The sequence below is a fragment of the Ceratotherium simum genome, chromosome 2 (genome assembly GCF_057802395.1).
Source record: "Ceratotherium simum simum isolate JZ-2026a chromosome 2, ASM5780239v1, whole genome shotgun sequence".
NCBI classification, from domain to species: domain Eukaryota; kingdom Metazoa; phylum Chordata; class Mammalia; order Perissodactyla; family Rhinocerotidae; genus Ceratotherium; species Ceratotherium simum.
Window position 1 is genome coordinate 72,622,623 of NC_141901.1, and position 14,880 is coordinate 72,637,502.

General features: G+C 38.7%; 1 long non-coding RNA gene across 1 annotated transcript in view; it reads left to right on the top strand.

Annotated features, from left to right (window-relative positions):
* Positions 1-11,059, top strand: part of LOC147918053 (uncharacterized) — a 49,717-nt gene extending 38,658 nt beyond the window's left edge. The window contains exon 3 of the long non-coding RNA XR_015549147.1: positions 10,773-11,059. This is a non-coding gene — a long non-coding RNA (uncharacterized LOC147918053). The remainder of the gene's footprint in view (positions 1-10,772) is intronic.
* The last annotated feature ends 3,821 nt before the right edge of the window (positions 11,060-14,880 follow it).

Here is a 14,880-nt window from a genome sequence, read left to right on the forward strand (position 1 = left end):
ACATAGACAAAACATAAACATTGTCCAAGCCAAAAGGTAAGCAAACATTTCCCTGCCTCTCTATAGCTTCCAATCCAGAGCAAAGTCCCTCTTCCTAGAACCCTTCCCTAAATCACCTAACACAAGCCCACATTTCCAACACCCTCTTACTGAGATGCCCCATGGTTCTCCATGGTGTGCATTCTCACTTACTCAACCAAGAAATAAACCCAACTTGTTCAGCTACCGTTGTGTTCCTAGTGGTCTTTGGCTGGAGGATATTGACAATGATCAAGTCCAAGATGCCTATTAGATATCCAAGTGATAATGTCAAGTAAAGAAATGAATATGTTGATCTGAAATGGAGTCTAGGTTGGAGACACAAATTTGGCAGTTATGAGTTTATACGTGAAACTTAAAATCATGGAACTAGATGAGATTATCTAAGCAAAGATTGTAGGTAGAGAACTGGGCTATGAGAACCTCCAACATTTCAAAGTTGGGCAGAGGAGGAAGAGCCAGCAGGAGACTGAGAAGGAGCAACCTGTGAGGTAAGAAGGTGATGTCATAGAAGTGAAGAGAAGAAAGTTTTACAATTGAAAGAGAGTGGTCAACTGCAGCGAATGCTGCATGGAAGTTAAGTAGTGAGGACACAGAATAAACTAATGTCTTCACTATTTTTCCTTCACTGGATGTTTATTCTACCTCTAGCTATGTGTGTGTTTCTTGTTTTTATCTTTTGTTTCTATCTATGCATCCTCTAAGATCAGTGAAGGTTCCATTTCTCTGGATATCTCAGCCTAGGATCTGTCGCTTCCCTAATTCATGCTTAACTCCTTATGGATCAACTATAAGTAATTTTATCTCATGCTGTTTTGTTTTCTAATTAACTGTATTGAACAATTTAGTTCCTTATTAAATATGCTGTCACATTTTCTGAACTACACTCCTCTTCTGTGCATTTCACATTTCAACTAGACTGTAATCTTGTGGAGAAGGATCTTGTCTTTTAAGGATTTCTTTTATTTGTCATAGCACTTAGTTCAGTGCTAGCCATAGATAGGATAGGTGTTTTATTAATGCTTAGCATATTTTTGCACTCATCAACATGTACTGCGTTTTTGATCTTATCTTGTTGAACTCATTTTTTGAGGAAGGTGAGTTTGTTTATCCAGTAGGTTGTTTCCTCTTTCTTCCACTTCCAAAGGAGACAGTCATAGATTACCAAGAAGGGAAACAGAGTTGAGAACAGAAACTTAAGGGAGACAGAAGCAGAAACCATTGGTGTAGGAATCTGAAGGTAGTCTTATTTCAAAGGAATGAGAAAGCTCTGCAATGATTTTAGGCAACTGATGTCAGAACAGGACTGTATTAGATCCTTCTATGGTTCCAAACTATGTCAGAGAAAAGATAATGAATATGTAAAATAATAGTTTTGGATTTTTCATCTTCAAAGGTAAGAGATAGGGAATGGAAAGGGGAAGTAAGAAAAGAAAGAAAACATGGAAGTAGAAAAAGGAATTAACATGTGAAAATACATACCACTGTGCTCACTTTAGTCTTATTGTTCTAGATGTTCTATGGGGAAGGGAAAAAGTAGATGGAGGAGGGGATGGGGTCCTTCAAATGGGAAGAGGACAGAGGTTGGTAGGTCTTGTCTGCTGGAGGGGGAGGTGGAAAACTTGAGTGGAGAAATGACTGGGCAGTGCTTATAGGAAGACAGGTTCCCAGGCCTGGCGAGATGCCCATCCCTGTTGGCACAGGACAGGGACCCACTGGGCTGGACAATGGGTATCTCATCACTAACAAGCGGCCTCTTCAGTGCTTTGGTGCTGCATAAGACACTTCCCTGGACCTTTGCATGATCTTGGCAGGCGTTAGATAGGATGCAAAGAATGAATTTTCTACTGTCTCACTAGAATGGTGGCTTACAGGTAAGACAAATTGGATTCACATAAATAAATAAGGCATTTTTTTTGAAAGCTGAGTTGGAAGTTAGACTTGCTTGACAAGTTCACACAAGAGGAGAGGAGTCAGGACTTATAATACTACTCCTTATGTCACAAAGCCTGTGCATTTTCTGTTGACAGAGTGAGTGAGTTAGAGGGGCAATTAGCCAATCTTTACCTGGGCTGGGGCCTGGGGTACCATATGACCCCGAGTCCTCCTATGTTTATCCAGTTGTGTTAAAAATCTTTAACTTGTCCTGAACAGTTGTCAGCAGAACTCTTCTCACCCTTCTACCCCTTAACCCCTAGCACTCTCTCAAAACATTTTACTCCTGATTGCTAAGTAAAGCAGAAATTTTCATTTGACAAAGAATTATTTAGTGCTGTCTTTCAAGGTGGCTAAGAGTGAATTTTGCAGTGTCAGAATCACACAATTTGGGTAAAGGAATAAACATTATTAGGACAAGTTATTAGCTAAGGGTTAGCAAGAGAGGCCAGGGACCTGTTGTTGCCAGTGAGATGGTGGGTCTGTGCTGCAGCAAAGGTTATCCTGCCCTCCTGTTGTTCTCCTTTCTTATAGGGAACACCTGAGAACAATCTTAGTGAGGTTCAAACTACTTGGATACCAGGCAATCTGTGTTTGGATGCCAAGTGGTTATAGACAACTTGTCTGGGGAAAATCAGGAGCCCAGCAAGTGGAGACTTTGGGGCCTGTGGAAATTTGACTTGGGTGCAGCTTCTCGCTCTGGGAAAAGTGGGGAGTTCCTGGTCAGTCCCTTGTACAGTCTGTACAGGATAAGAATAAATTCCCAGCACAACTTTCAAATAATTCTGTTCGTCTCTCTCTCCATGGAGGTATGGAAGGGAGGGAGGGAGTAAGGAAGGGAGGAAGGAAGGCAGGCAGGCAGGCAGGCAGGAAGGCAGGCAAGCCTAGTATACAAAAAAAAAGAAAAAGTTATTGGAAGTCTTATCCCCTCCCCACTTTTTTTTTTTAACCTCCACTATTAAGCTGAGCTACTCTCTTAGAAACTCCTCAAAGTTAGACAACCTAGGATAAAGATAAAGGTAATACATTGCTTTTGAATATGAATGGAAATCTTCTCTTAGGGCAATTGCTATAGAGTAAATGTTTATGTTCCCCTGAATTCACAGGATGATGTTGAAACCAAACCCCCAATGCGATAGTATTAGGAAGTTGGGCCTTTGGAAGGTAATTAGGTCACGAATGTGGAACCTCATGAATGAGACTAGTGCCCTTATAAAAGAGACCCCTGAGAGTTGCTTTGCCCCTTCTGCTGGATAAGGACCAAGCAAAAAGACTGCTGTCTATGAACTAGGAAGTATGTTCTCACCAAACACCCAATCTGTCTGGGCCTTGATCTTGGACTTTCCAGCCTCCAGAACTGAGAGAAATGTTATTTAAGCCACCCAGTCTATGGTATTTTTTTTTTCTTTTGAGTAAGATTAGCCCAGAGCTAACATCTGTTGCCAATCCTCCTCTTTTTTGCCTATCTTCCTCTACTTTAAGTGGGATGCCACCACAGCATGGCTTGATAAGCAGTGCATAAGTCCACGCCTGGGATCAGAACCTGTGAACCCTGGGCCGCTGAAGCACAGTGCACAAACTTAACTGCTACGCCACCGGGCTGGCCTCTATGGTATCTTTTTTATAGCAGTCTGAGTGGACTAAGACAGAAATAGTCAAGTAAATGAAATAAAACCCATGTTATAAATTAAAATCCTAGACAGTCATTGTAAAATATACATAGGACAAAACACCTAGAGTTTCATGGGGGAAAACATTTATTTGAAAAAATAAAATTATAAGTTTTTTAAAAGCCAAAGAGCTGTCCAAGAGTCAATTCTGAAACTGCAGTGGAACAGCAAGGAATTTTGAAATACACAAAGGTCCACGAATGAACTGAAGTTGTTTCTCAATTAGTAATGCAGGAAGGAGAAATAACTGCCTTGCAGGATTGTTACATGTAGATTAAATAAGAAAATATTTAAAGTTTCTGGTAGAGCTTAAAGAAGACACCTAACATTTTGGTTTATTTATTCATTCAATAAATACCTTCTCACATTTGCTGTGCCTAGCAACAGAATAGGTCCTGTCATATGGAGATGACCAAGAAGAGGACTCCTCCCTCCAGTAGCTTAAAGTCTATCTAGGGGTTGAAGTGGACAGGTTCCATACTCGTCCTTCACAACCCAGCTTTAAGCATATCTTTCTCAGGGAAGCCTCACCAACTACATAGGTTAGGTCTCCTGGTGCATGCTTCCATAGCATCCTGTATTCCTTCTTTTATCACATTTTGTTATAACTTCTTGTTAATGTCAGTCTTCCTCATTAGACTTGTTAACTCTAATAAGATATGGGCAAGACCTGTCCTGAACATGCACGCTGAAGCTGCACTGCCAAGGTGACCACGGTCAAGTTACCTAACCTCTCTGGGGTTCAGTTGCTTCATTTATGCAATGGCGATAGTAAGAGTATCTACTTCACAGAAGTATTGTTCAGGTCAATAAATTAATAAATGTATATCTTTTAGAATAGTACCTGGCACATGGTGAACCCTTTGTGAGTTTTAGCAGGGATGGAATAATGATAATGAGATTCAAGAGCACAGCACTTGACATATATTAAGTAGGTCAGTAAATATTTGCCAAACGTTATTGAATTTGTCAAATAAATGAATGAGTAAAATGGAATAAGTGTACAGAAGAGGGAGTTATTAATTCTGAGTCAGAGAACTTTTTCTGGGGAAATTGAAGTCCAAGTTGGGTTTTAAAAAATTAATAGGAGTTCACCAGGTGAATGGGAGAAGGAAGAGGCATTCTCTTAGGCATTCTAAGAGGACTGAAATAGACGAACATGTTCAGGGAACTATAGGTTGGTATTATTTCAGCACAAATAGAGAAAGATTGGTAGGAGACGAGCTAGAGAGTAGACAAGGACTTCATCATGAAACTTCTTGTATACTATTCTCAAAATGAGGGCAATAGAGAGCTATAAAGGGTATTAAATGAGAGAGAGAGAAATAAACTTGAGTTTTATTAAGATCACTTTTGGGAGAGCGTAGAAAATAAACTAGAGGAGGAAGAGGTCATAAGCTGGGTGAGCTATTCAATAAATGTTTAGAGAGTGAACAAGAGCCAGAACTTGAAATAGATGACCTGAAATGGTCTCTTTTTTGAAAAATCTTCAATTTTTTGAGTTTACTCCTACATGAAGCTTTATGCTACATACAAGACATTTCTATTTTGTCTGTGTTTATTTCTCCTTGAGAGATGTTGAAAGGAGAGCAAACATCTAGTTTGCTTATGAACTACAAGGTTTACAAGAAAGCAAAAGTAAGAACCCTCTTCCCATCATTGCTGACGTGACCACAAGAATGTTGCTTCTAGTGTTGCCAAACATGGTCTCCTTTGCAAGAGAAAAATAATAACTAGGTCAGTGATTCTAAGGAGTGGATATAGGAACAAATTAGCCAATGAAAAGTATATCCCTTCTTCTGATGTAGCCATTTTTAGGGGAGGTATATTGGTGAGCAGTGGGTCCCTTTTGGGAGCAGGAGTTGGGAAGGGGATAGCCTGAACCCTGGACACAGGAGGAGCTTCCTATGTGTATCCTGCTCGTCTGGGTGATGGATTGAGACTTGATTCTGCCTTTTTTGGCTTCCCCCTGAAGATGATGAGAGTCTGTAGCAGTCAAAGTTGTTGTCCAAGAAGAGTCACTAACGTGGTACTTGCCTCCAGGCACATCTCTCCTGTGAGAAAACACCTGAAACAAGAGAATATGCTGTCCTGGGGTCAATGGTGGGAGAGTATGAACAAACAGGACATGTATTCCCCAGGCTGGCCCAATGGTGCAGGTGGTTAAGTGCGCACGCTCTGCTGCGGCGGCCCGGGGTTCGCCGGTTCGGATCCCGGGAGCTCACCAATGCACTGCTTGGCAAGCCATGCTGTGGCGGCCTCCCATATAAAGTGGAGGAAGATGGGCACGGATGTTAGCCCAGGGCCAGTCTTCCTCAGCAAAAAAAAAGAGGAGGATTGGCAGATGTTAGCACAGGGCTGATCTCATGAAACAAAACAAAAAGAACACATATTCCCCATATACAAGGTGGGGGCTCACAACCAGAGTCTGGCAGCTGGTGGCACTACTTTTTTTTTTTGGCCTGCTGCTCCTTGAATAAATAGGCCTGTTTGTTTTTAAGAACCTGGTGGAGAGTTGAGAAAAAACTGGGATAAATGGTTCCAACCCCAACTCTTTTCCTCAGAGTCCAGCTGCAGTTGAGGTAGGTAGATAATATTTAAGCTTAGTCTTGGATTAGAATAGTGAGAGAAATGGGCATTTACAGGTAAAAGAACACAGTGCTGGCATTGAGGGACATAAATTCTAGTGACCAAACTAGGGGACTTCCCTCCCACCCAGGCATCCTGAACAGAAATTAGGAAAGTTCAATAGCAGTTCTATAAGGGAAAGTCTCCAAGAATTCCCTCTCAATTCCATTTGAGGTGTATTTGAAATATGGGTATAATGAGAGGAAGAGAAGGGGATACATTTAATGGGCAATGTCATAGGCACTGACTAAGATACTGTAGTAAGATCTTTATATGTGTTATCTCATTAAGTCTTCTAATAATTGGACCTATTTTATGGACCAGGAAAATGAGCTTTAGAAAAGGCTAAGTAAATTGCTGACAACAGCAAGCCAGTAAGTGGCAAAACTGGAATTTGAATCCAGGACTCTTTGATTACAAAGATCTTGATTTACATTAGACCTCAACTATATGTAAAAAAAAAAATTTTTTCTTGTGGTAAAATACACATAATCTTGTGAACGAAACTGGGACCCCTCTCGCTGGTCTAACAGGCAAATCTAGCAAGCGAGCTGCATAGGCTTCAAGTCAGTACAATAAAAGTCAGTGCTGTACTGTAAAGCAGCCATGCAGGGCATCCTAAGTCTGTTAGAATGACTGCAACTCACACCTCATGACTGAAGACGCCAGCTGGACAGATCCACAACAGGAAAAGATAAAGTGTACCTTGCTCCCGCATTTCCCAGCTGCATTTCTTAGAGATGGAGGGAAAAAGTAATGACCCTGGTCCTTGCTTCTCTCCACGCATAGATACCACCACCATTACAAGCCTTGTTTGATGTATAACCAAAAAGCTCTGGTTCATGTTCTCTCTGGAGTATATGACTATCAGGTGTGTAAGCCCTCTCCTGTGTGGACACTGCTTTCTTAAAAAGTATATAAACTGCACTCACATCTGTAGACCTCCAAGCAGTTCCTGCTCTGAGGTACTGTTGGACTGTTTCCCAGGACTTGAGTTCCTCACCTTGATTATCAAATAGACTCCTTTAATTAACCTTTACCCAGACTATTTCATTCGACAACCGTAACCGTTTTTAAGTGTGCAGTTCGGTGGTATTAAGTACATTCATGGTTTTGTGCATCCATCTGCAGAACTCTTTTCATCTTGTAAAACTGACACTCTATACCCATTAAACAGTAACTCCCCATTCCCCGTTTCTCCCAACCTCTGGCAACCACCAGTCTATTTTGTGTCCCCATGAATTTGACTCTAGGTACCACATATAAATGGAATCAGACAGTATTTGTCTTTTTGTGCCTGGCTTATTTCACTTTCATAATGTCCTCAAGGTTCATCCATGTTGTAGCATATGTTAGAATTTCCTTCCTTTTTGAGGCTGAAGAATATTTCATTGTATGCCTATAACATATTTTGATTATCCATTCATCCATCGGTGGACACTTAGACTGTTTCATTTTCTAGCTATTGTGACTAATGCTGCTATGAACATGTGTGTACAAATGTCTCTTCAAGACCCTGCTGTCAATTCTTTGGGAATATATATATCCAGAAGTGGAATTGCTGGATCATATGGTAATTCTATTTTTAATTTTTTGAGGAACCATCATATAGTTTTCCACAGCTGTACCATTTTACATTCCCATCAACAGCGCACAAGTGTTCTAATTTCTCCACATCCTTGCCAACACTTGTTATTTTCTGTTTTTTGAATAGTAGCCATCCTAATGCATGTGAGGTTGTATCTTATTGTGGTTTTGATTTGCATTTCTCTAATAATTAGTGATGTTGAGCATCTTTTCTAGTGCTTGTTGGCCATTTGTGTATCTTCTTTGAAGAAATGTCTATTCAAGTCTTTTGCCCAATTTTTTTTTTTTTTTTTGAGGGAGATCAGCCCTGAGCTAACATCTGTGCTAATCCTCCTCTTTTTGCTGAGGAAGACCGGCTCTGAGCTAACATCTATTGCCAATCCTCCTCCTTTTTTTTCCTTCCCCAAAGCCGCAGTAGATAGTTGTATGTCATAGTTGCACATCCTTCTAGTTGCTGTATGTGGGACGCGGCCTCAGCATGGCCGGAGAAGCGATGCGTCGGTGCGCACCCGGGATCTGAACCCGGGCCGCCAGTAGCAGAGCCTGTACACTTAACCGCTAAGCCACCAGGCCGGCCCATTTTGCCCATTTTTGAATTGGATTTTGCTGTTGAGTTTTAGGAGTTCTCTATATATTCTGAATATTAATCCATTATCAGATATATGATTTACAAATATTTTCTCCTATTCTGTCGTTTGCCTTTTTATTCTGCTGATAGTGTCTTTTGATGCACAAAAGTTTTTCATTTTCATGAAATTCAACTTGTCTATTTTTCCTTTTGTTGCCTGTGTCCTTGGTGTCATATTGAAGAAATCATTGCCAAATCTAATGTCGTGAAAACTTTGCCTTTTGTTTTCTTCTAAGAGGTATATAGTTTTAGCTCTTATGTTTAGGTCTTTGATCCATTTTGAGTTAATTTTTGCATATGGTGTTAGGTAAGCCTCCAACTTCATTCTTTTGCATGTGAATATCCAGTTTTTCCAGTAGACCTCAACTATATTTCTAAAAAAGTTTTGTTCAACGTAGCTAGCAAATAAATGGTTCAGGTTAAGTTAAATTTGAAATTCAATTTGAAAGTATAAGTAATCGCATGCTCTATTATTGGAAAAAAGATACTGATTTTTGTCCTATTGTTTTGTAGCATAGTTTAAAGAGATACAAATCTCTCAGGATTAGGTAAAAACAAACAAACAAAAAAGAAAGCCGAGCTATTTAGTATAATAATTATCTATCTATCTTGTTGTCTTGTTTATCTGTTCATCTATCCATTTTTGTGGTAGCTGTGTGTAGTTGTAACTCAGTTTCAAAATTAAAAACATAAGGAATGGGAAACTCTGTAAGAAATATCTGGAAATCTACCAAGAGGGAAAAAGTATTTATAGGATGAAATAAACATGCTATACTTGAAGGTGATTGCAGCATACAAAGAAAACAAACAACGTATTTTTTCCCCTAAAACATACAGATTTCAAACACTCTGGAATAAATCTTGTTATTGTTACTAAAATTCAGAGACACTCATACGACAAATTCATATTTTAAAAATTTAAATACAAACTTATGACCGCTGAAATTTTCTTTACATTCACTGGGCTCCAATGTAAAGTAAAACACACTTAGGACTGGGAGGTCAAGGGGCAAGTACTGTTATGCGTCAGGTTTCATCTCCAGGGCCTGAAACTTGCTAGCATCTGGTACCACTCTGAAATGGGCTGACAGTTTCAGTTCAGCCATTAATGGGAAAAATATTCACTACAATGAAGTCATAATGATTTGACTCCCAATTGCTTGTTATCTTTAAAGAAGACGACTTAAAGTTTTGAAAAATCCCTAGAAATTCCAAGTTCAGGGCCTTTGTCTTGGTGCCCTTTTCCTGGAAAAGAAGTACGCTCGAGAGTAAATTTTTAAAATGACATGTCAATATTGTATAAAACTTTTAATATTCTTGTATGTTTTTAAATTCCAGAATAAGATTACAATTAGTCAACTTTTATTTAAAAACTTAAAAAGGTGGATGTCCATTATTATTAAGACAATTTATAAAGATACAGTTTAATATTGCAATGTTAATTGGGGTTCAATACTAGAGATTTTTCAGATTTAGAACAATTGCCTTCTCTGTTTTAGGTTTTAAATACCAAATTTTATCCCAAAGAAGAATTTTAGTTAGGTTGTAAATCCCTGCCCCTCCCCGCAAATACTAAAGTAGAATTTTAAATGGAGGCACAGGCACAATTTACTCTGAAGCTTTAAGCACAATGGTAAACTTAACTCTCAAAAATTTGATATTGGAGCATCAGAGGTCTGTGAACTATAGTCTGTGAGCCAAATCTAGCTTGCTGCCTGTTTATACACATAGCAAACTAAGAATGGATTTTACGTTTTTAAGTTATTGAAAAAAGAGTTTTTAAAAATAATATTTTGTATAGAGGGAAGCACTTATATGGTGACTGATAAATAATGTACAACAAAAATTTCACAATAAAAAATAATATTTTGTGACATGAAAATTATATGAAAACCAAATTTCTGTGTCTATAAAAGTTTTACTGCGACATAGCCACCCTCATTTGTTTATGTGTTGTCTATGGCTGCTTTTGCCCTACAATGGCAGGATTGACTAGTTGCCCCAGAGATGTGTGGCTCGAAAGTCTAAAATGTTTACTATCTGGCCCTTTATGGAAAAAGTTTGCCAACTCCTGGAGCATCACAAAAGCAGCTTGCATTGTGGCATGAACATACAGATTAAACAAATGTCACTAAGGAGTGCAGAAGAAATTTTACCATACATTAAATCACCTATTTAATATGGAGAAAGAAAGGACACAAATTCTTACTTTAGTATTTGTTAATTACAACAGTTAAGAACCAAGACTAGTGCTTTCTAATGGTATTTTTTTTTTTTCTTGACAGGAGAGCCCCAATTCACCGTCTCCATGTGAAAAAAATATGGGAGGCAGAGATGGAGGAAATATGGCACGAATTCATATGCTGAAGTCTTTGTTAACAGCGTGACAATGGATGGACAGTGACTTTGGTGTTTACTTTTGACATGAGGAAGGAGAAGCCAGCAAATACTCAGTGCCTCTTTGAAGTTAAGGCAAAGATCCACTGAGTCTTTCCTTCTTGTGCTTGTATAGCTGGCAATGGGTTGTGGTAAAGCCAATAAAATTACTTCAACTTCATTTCATAGCAATGATTCTAAGCCTTCTTAACAGTTTAAGTCCTACTTATGTTGTTACTCATACATTCTAATACATCCTCTCTCCCTAGCCACATGAAAAAGATAGAATAGTACATATGTCTTAAAATTTGGAGCAAATTAAAATAAGTTACGCAATAAACTTTGCTTGAGAATTTTTATCACACCTCTTTAGAAAGCTGGAAGCTCCTCTGGGTGTCATAAAACCTAAACAACCTGTGTTATATTCTCACTGTCTACAAATACCCCCTTGTGGTCTTCCCTTAAAAAAGGGTAACTATGATTTCAGAATATGTTATAGGGAGCTAAAGAGGATCCTTTGCCTACTAGCCATCCCTGAAGATGATGAGCTATACACTTTAAGTAGTATGTATAGCTTCCATCTCTTCCAGCCATCTCATAGCTAAGAAAGAAGCTGAGGGTAGCAACCAAAAAAATAAAAGAGAAGAGAAAACAGAGGCCCAGTAATAAGGATGATCGGTGCCTTCTAACACATGCTGTAATAAAGCATAACATCCCAAAAAAACAGCAGCCTTACCAAAAAATATTTTTAAAAATATATGCTAATTTTAGATCCTGTAAGCAGACAATTGATTTTATAAATACTCATCTTCTATATAGCCAAAAAAATCACATCTCTGTGATCTATGCCAGGCTCCAGTATCTCAATATTTCTGGTCAGATGAAGCACATCTGGAACTTGTCAAAGCAAGTTAACTTTACAAGATCGTTCCTTGTAGCAAGACCCCTGGCCAATGCGTTCTTTCCACCACATTTCCACTGCAGTTTACCCATGGATAGTCACCATGAATATTAAAAATGAAGGATAAGTTCCCTTAAACTTTACATTTTGCTTGAACAAAGTGAGCACTTTATTGTAAAACTGGTCTAAAAACCAGCATACCAAATTTTCCTGTCTTTTTCCTTTTTTTTAGCAAACCTTGAGTAGGCAATTAGAGAAATGAATGTGTTTGTGGGATATGCGCATTTCCTTCTTATATGCCATTTTGTGGTTATCATTTTACATTTGCTCTTTTCAATTTGAGGTTAGGAAGTCCTATGAAAGAAGTTAATAAAAGGACTAAACATGCTACTTAAGGCACCTCAAAAGCGTTGGTATTCTGTTAGAACCCAGAATCCAGACTGCACTGAACAGCTTAGTCCCAAAACTTATGCAATAATAACTCTTCCAATATTCTGGATGTTAACTTATGGGAAAATAACAATTGCTAAAGCCAAGACACATAAGATGGTATCTTTGTTTGGGTTCCCCTTAAGGCCAGTAACATTTATTAAACAATGTGACTCCAGGGAGCAGGCATACAAGGGGCAGGAGGAGGAGCCAACACAAAGATGTGTTAAGGAGTTGGCCACCCCTGTGGGTGATTGGTGCATGATCCTGTACAATCTTCTGAGGAGGCTTTTGAAATATGTTGTAGAACTTTCCATCTTGGTTTAAAAGAAGAAGCAACTATTTATCCATTGCTAAATTCTGTTTCTCATTGGTCAGTTCCCTCTACCCTTCCAGATGGCACATGCCAGAGTACTAAGTAGGTTCCAATAGGTCTTCCAAACAGGAGTGTCAGAGGTTCACCAGAGTAGACACCTAGAGGGACACTTCACAGGTTGAAGCAAGGGTACTATCAAATTGCTTCTGCACAAAATTAGCTGAGGTCTCCTTAGAACAAGTTGCAGCAGCAGTGGCTGAAGTAAGAGTTATGGCTTATAGGATTTGAAGTGGTGCACTGTCAAGAACTGTGAAGGGTCCACATTTTATCCTTCTTGCAAGCTAACAAGGTAGGCTGTCACAGTTTCATAGATGCTGGTAGAAGACATGAGACTGCTGGGTCAGACAAAGTACTTCATTATTTACCACACAGCAGGTAGCAAGAAATTCTTGTTCATGTTAGTTCCCCTTTACTCCAAGTCCCACTGGGACAGTGAACAAGTGGGTCCAAGTGGATGTGGCACACACAGTGTGAGGAACAGCTGAGGAACTTTGAGCCTAAGAATCCTCAATTTTTTAGAAATACCTTATGATTCAGCTATCCCACTACTGGGTATCTATCAAATGAACCTGAAATCAACAATCCAAAGAGGCTTATGCACCCCTATGTTCATTGCAGCATTATTCACTATAGCCAAGAAGTGGAAACAACCCAAGTGTCCCTTGACTGATGATTGGATAAAGAAGATGTGGTATACATATACAATGGAATACTACTCAGCCATAAAAAAGACAAAATCGTCCCATTTGCAACAACATGGATGGACCTGGAGGGTATTATGTTAAGCAAAATAAGCCATAGAGAGAAAGACAAACACCACATGATTTCACTCATAAGTGGAAGATAATATTCCACTGTCCAAAACACATGGACAGAGAGAACTGTTTGGTGGTTACCAGGGGCAAGGGGATTGGGAGGTGGGCACAAGGGGGGAAGGGATGCATGTATACAGTGACTGACAAACAATAATGTACAACTAAAATTTCACAAAGTTATAAACTATTATGACATCAATTAAAAAAAAAAAACAAAGGGGCAAAGATATTGATTAGGCCAAGATCTGAGATCTATCAATAAAGTCATCAACCCCCCCCAGCAAAATCCTCAATTTTTAAATATGAAAGCCACAAGCAAACCTGATTGAACTTTTCACTAGTGAGAGACACAAACTTTATTTTACTGGTTGGCAAATAAATCTGCCCTCTTCCTCAGAAAGAAATATTACCTCAGTCTTCCAAAGCTGTTTGCTATACAGACATCCTTAAAGGAATAGTCTAGAACAAAAGTTATCAGTGACTCCACTCACAAGGTGTTCAGAAAATTGAGAGCTCAATAGAAAATTATCTCCCAACACTCACAAGAGGTATTCAATAGAAACAGTGTCTAACAGGTTTAAGCAATAGAAATGTTGAGAGTCTTTTGAGACTGCTTACCTTGCTTAATGAGATAACCTCTGCAGAGCCTCTTGTTCCTGGGTCTGGAAAATTCACACAAATATCTAAGCTAAACTATGAAAATACTTAGAATTTCTATTGGTCTGCCTCAACTCTCACCCGTTCCCGCACATTACTGCCATGACTAATAACTACATGTCCTTATGTTCTATCGCCATCTTGTCCTATGCATACTGCATAAAGCTGAGCTTATGGAGATTATATTTCACACCAAGGTGGGGGAAATCTTCAGTGTTTGAGTAGCAGTAAAAAAGTAGAAAGTATGTAAAATTTGGCAACATTGCTTTATTCATGGTTAAAAGTGTTTGAGCAATCTACAGTATTCTGTACAACCTGTAAGCTATAACTAATTTTCCCTTTGGAGTAACTTGGACAGGAATGATATTTTATTCATTTTTATATCACTGTCACCTAGCACAATACCAGGCACATGATACATACTCAAAAAATATTTGTTGAATAAATTATTGAATGAATAAATGAAAGACTAAGATCACCTGAAAGAAAAGATAAAAGACCAAAAAGAAACCTAAATACCAATATTGAAGTACAGCACTCCTTGACTTACTTGATAGGGTATTGCTATTTTATTTCTACATAATTGCTATTTTATTTCTACATAAACCTTCCTGTCCATTCAATTATCAAGCAGGCAGAAAATATTTATGAAGACATGTGGTGAGACTACTTTGTATGTTTATGGGTGAAAAAAAGATCCCTTGATGTTTTTTTCAATGTCACACTCTCTATAAAGAGAATAATTTACGGCAAATAAGTTATGGCAGGTAGCATGGTGCAGTGGATAGTGTTTGAGCTTTATGATCAGACTAATTTAGGTTTAACCTCAGCTCATCACT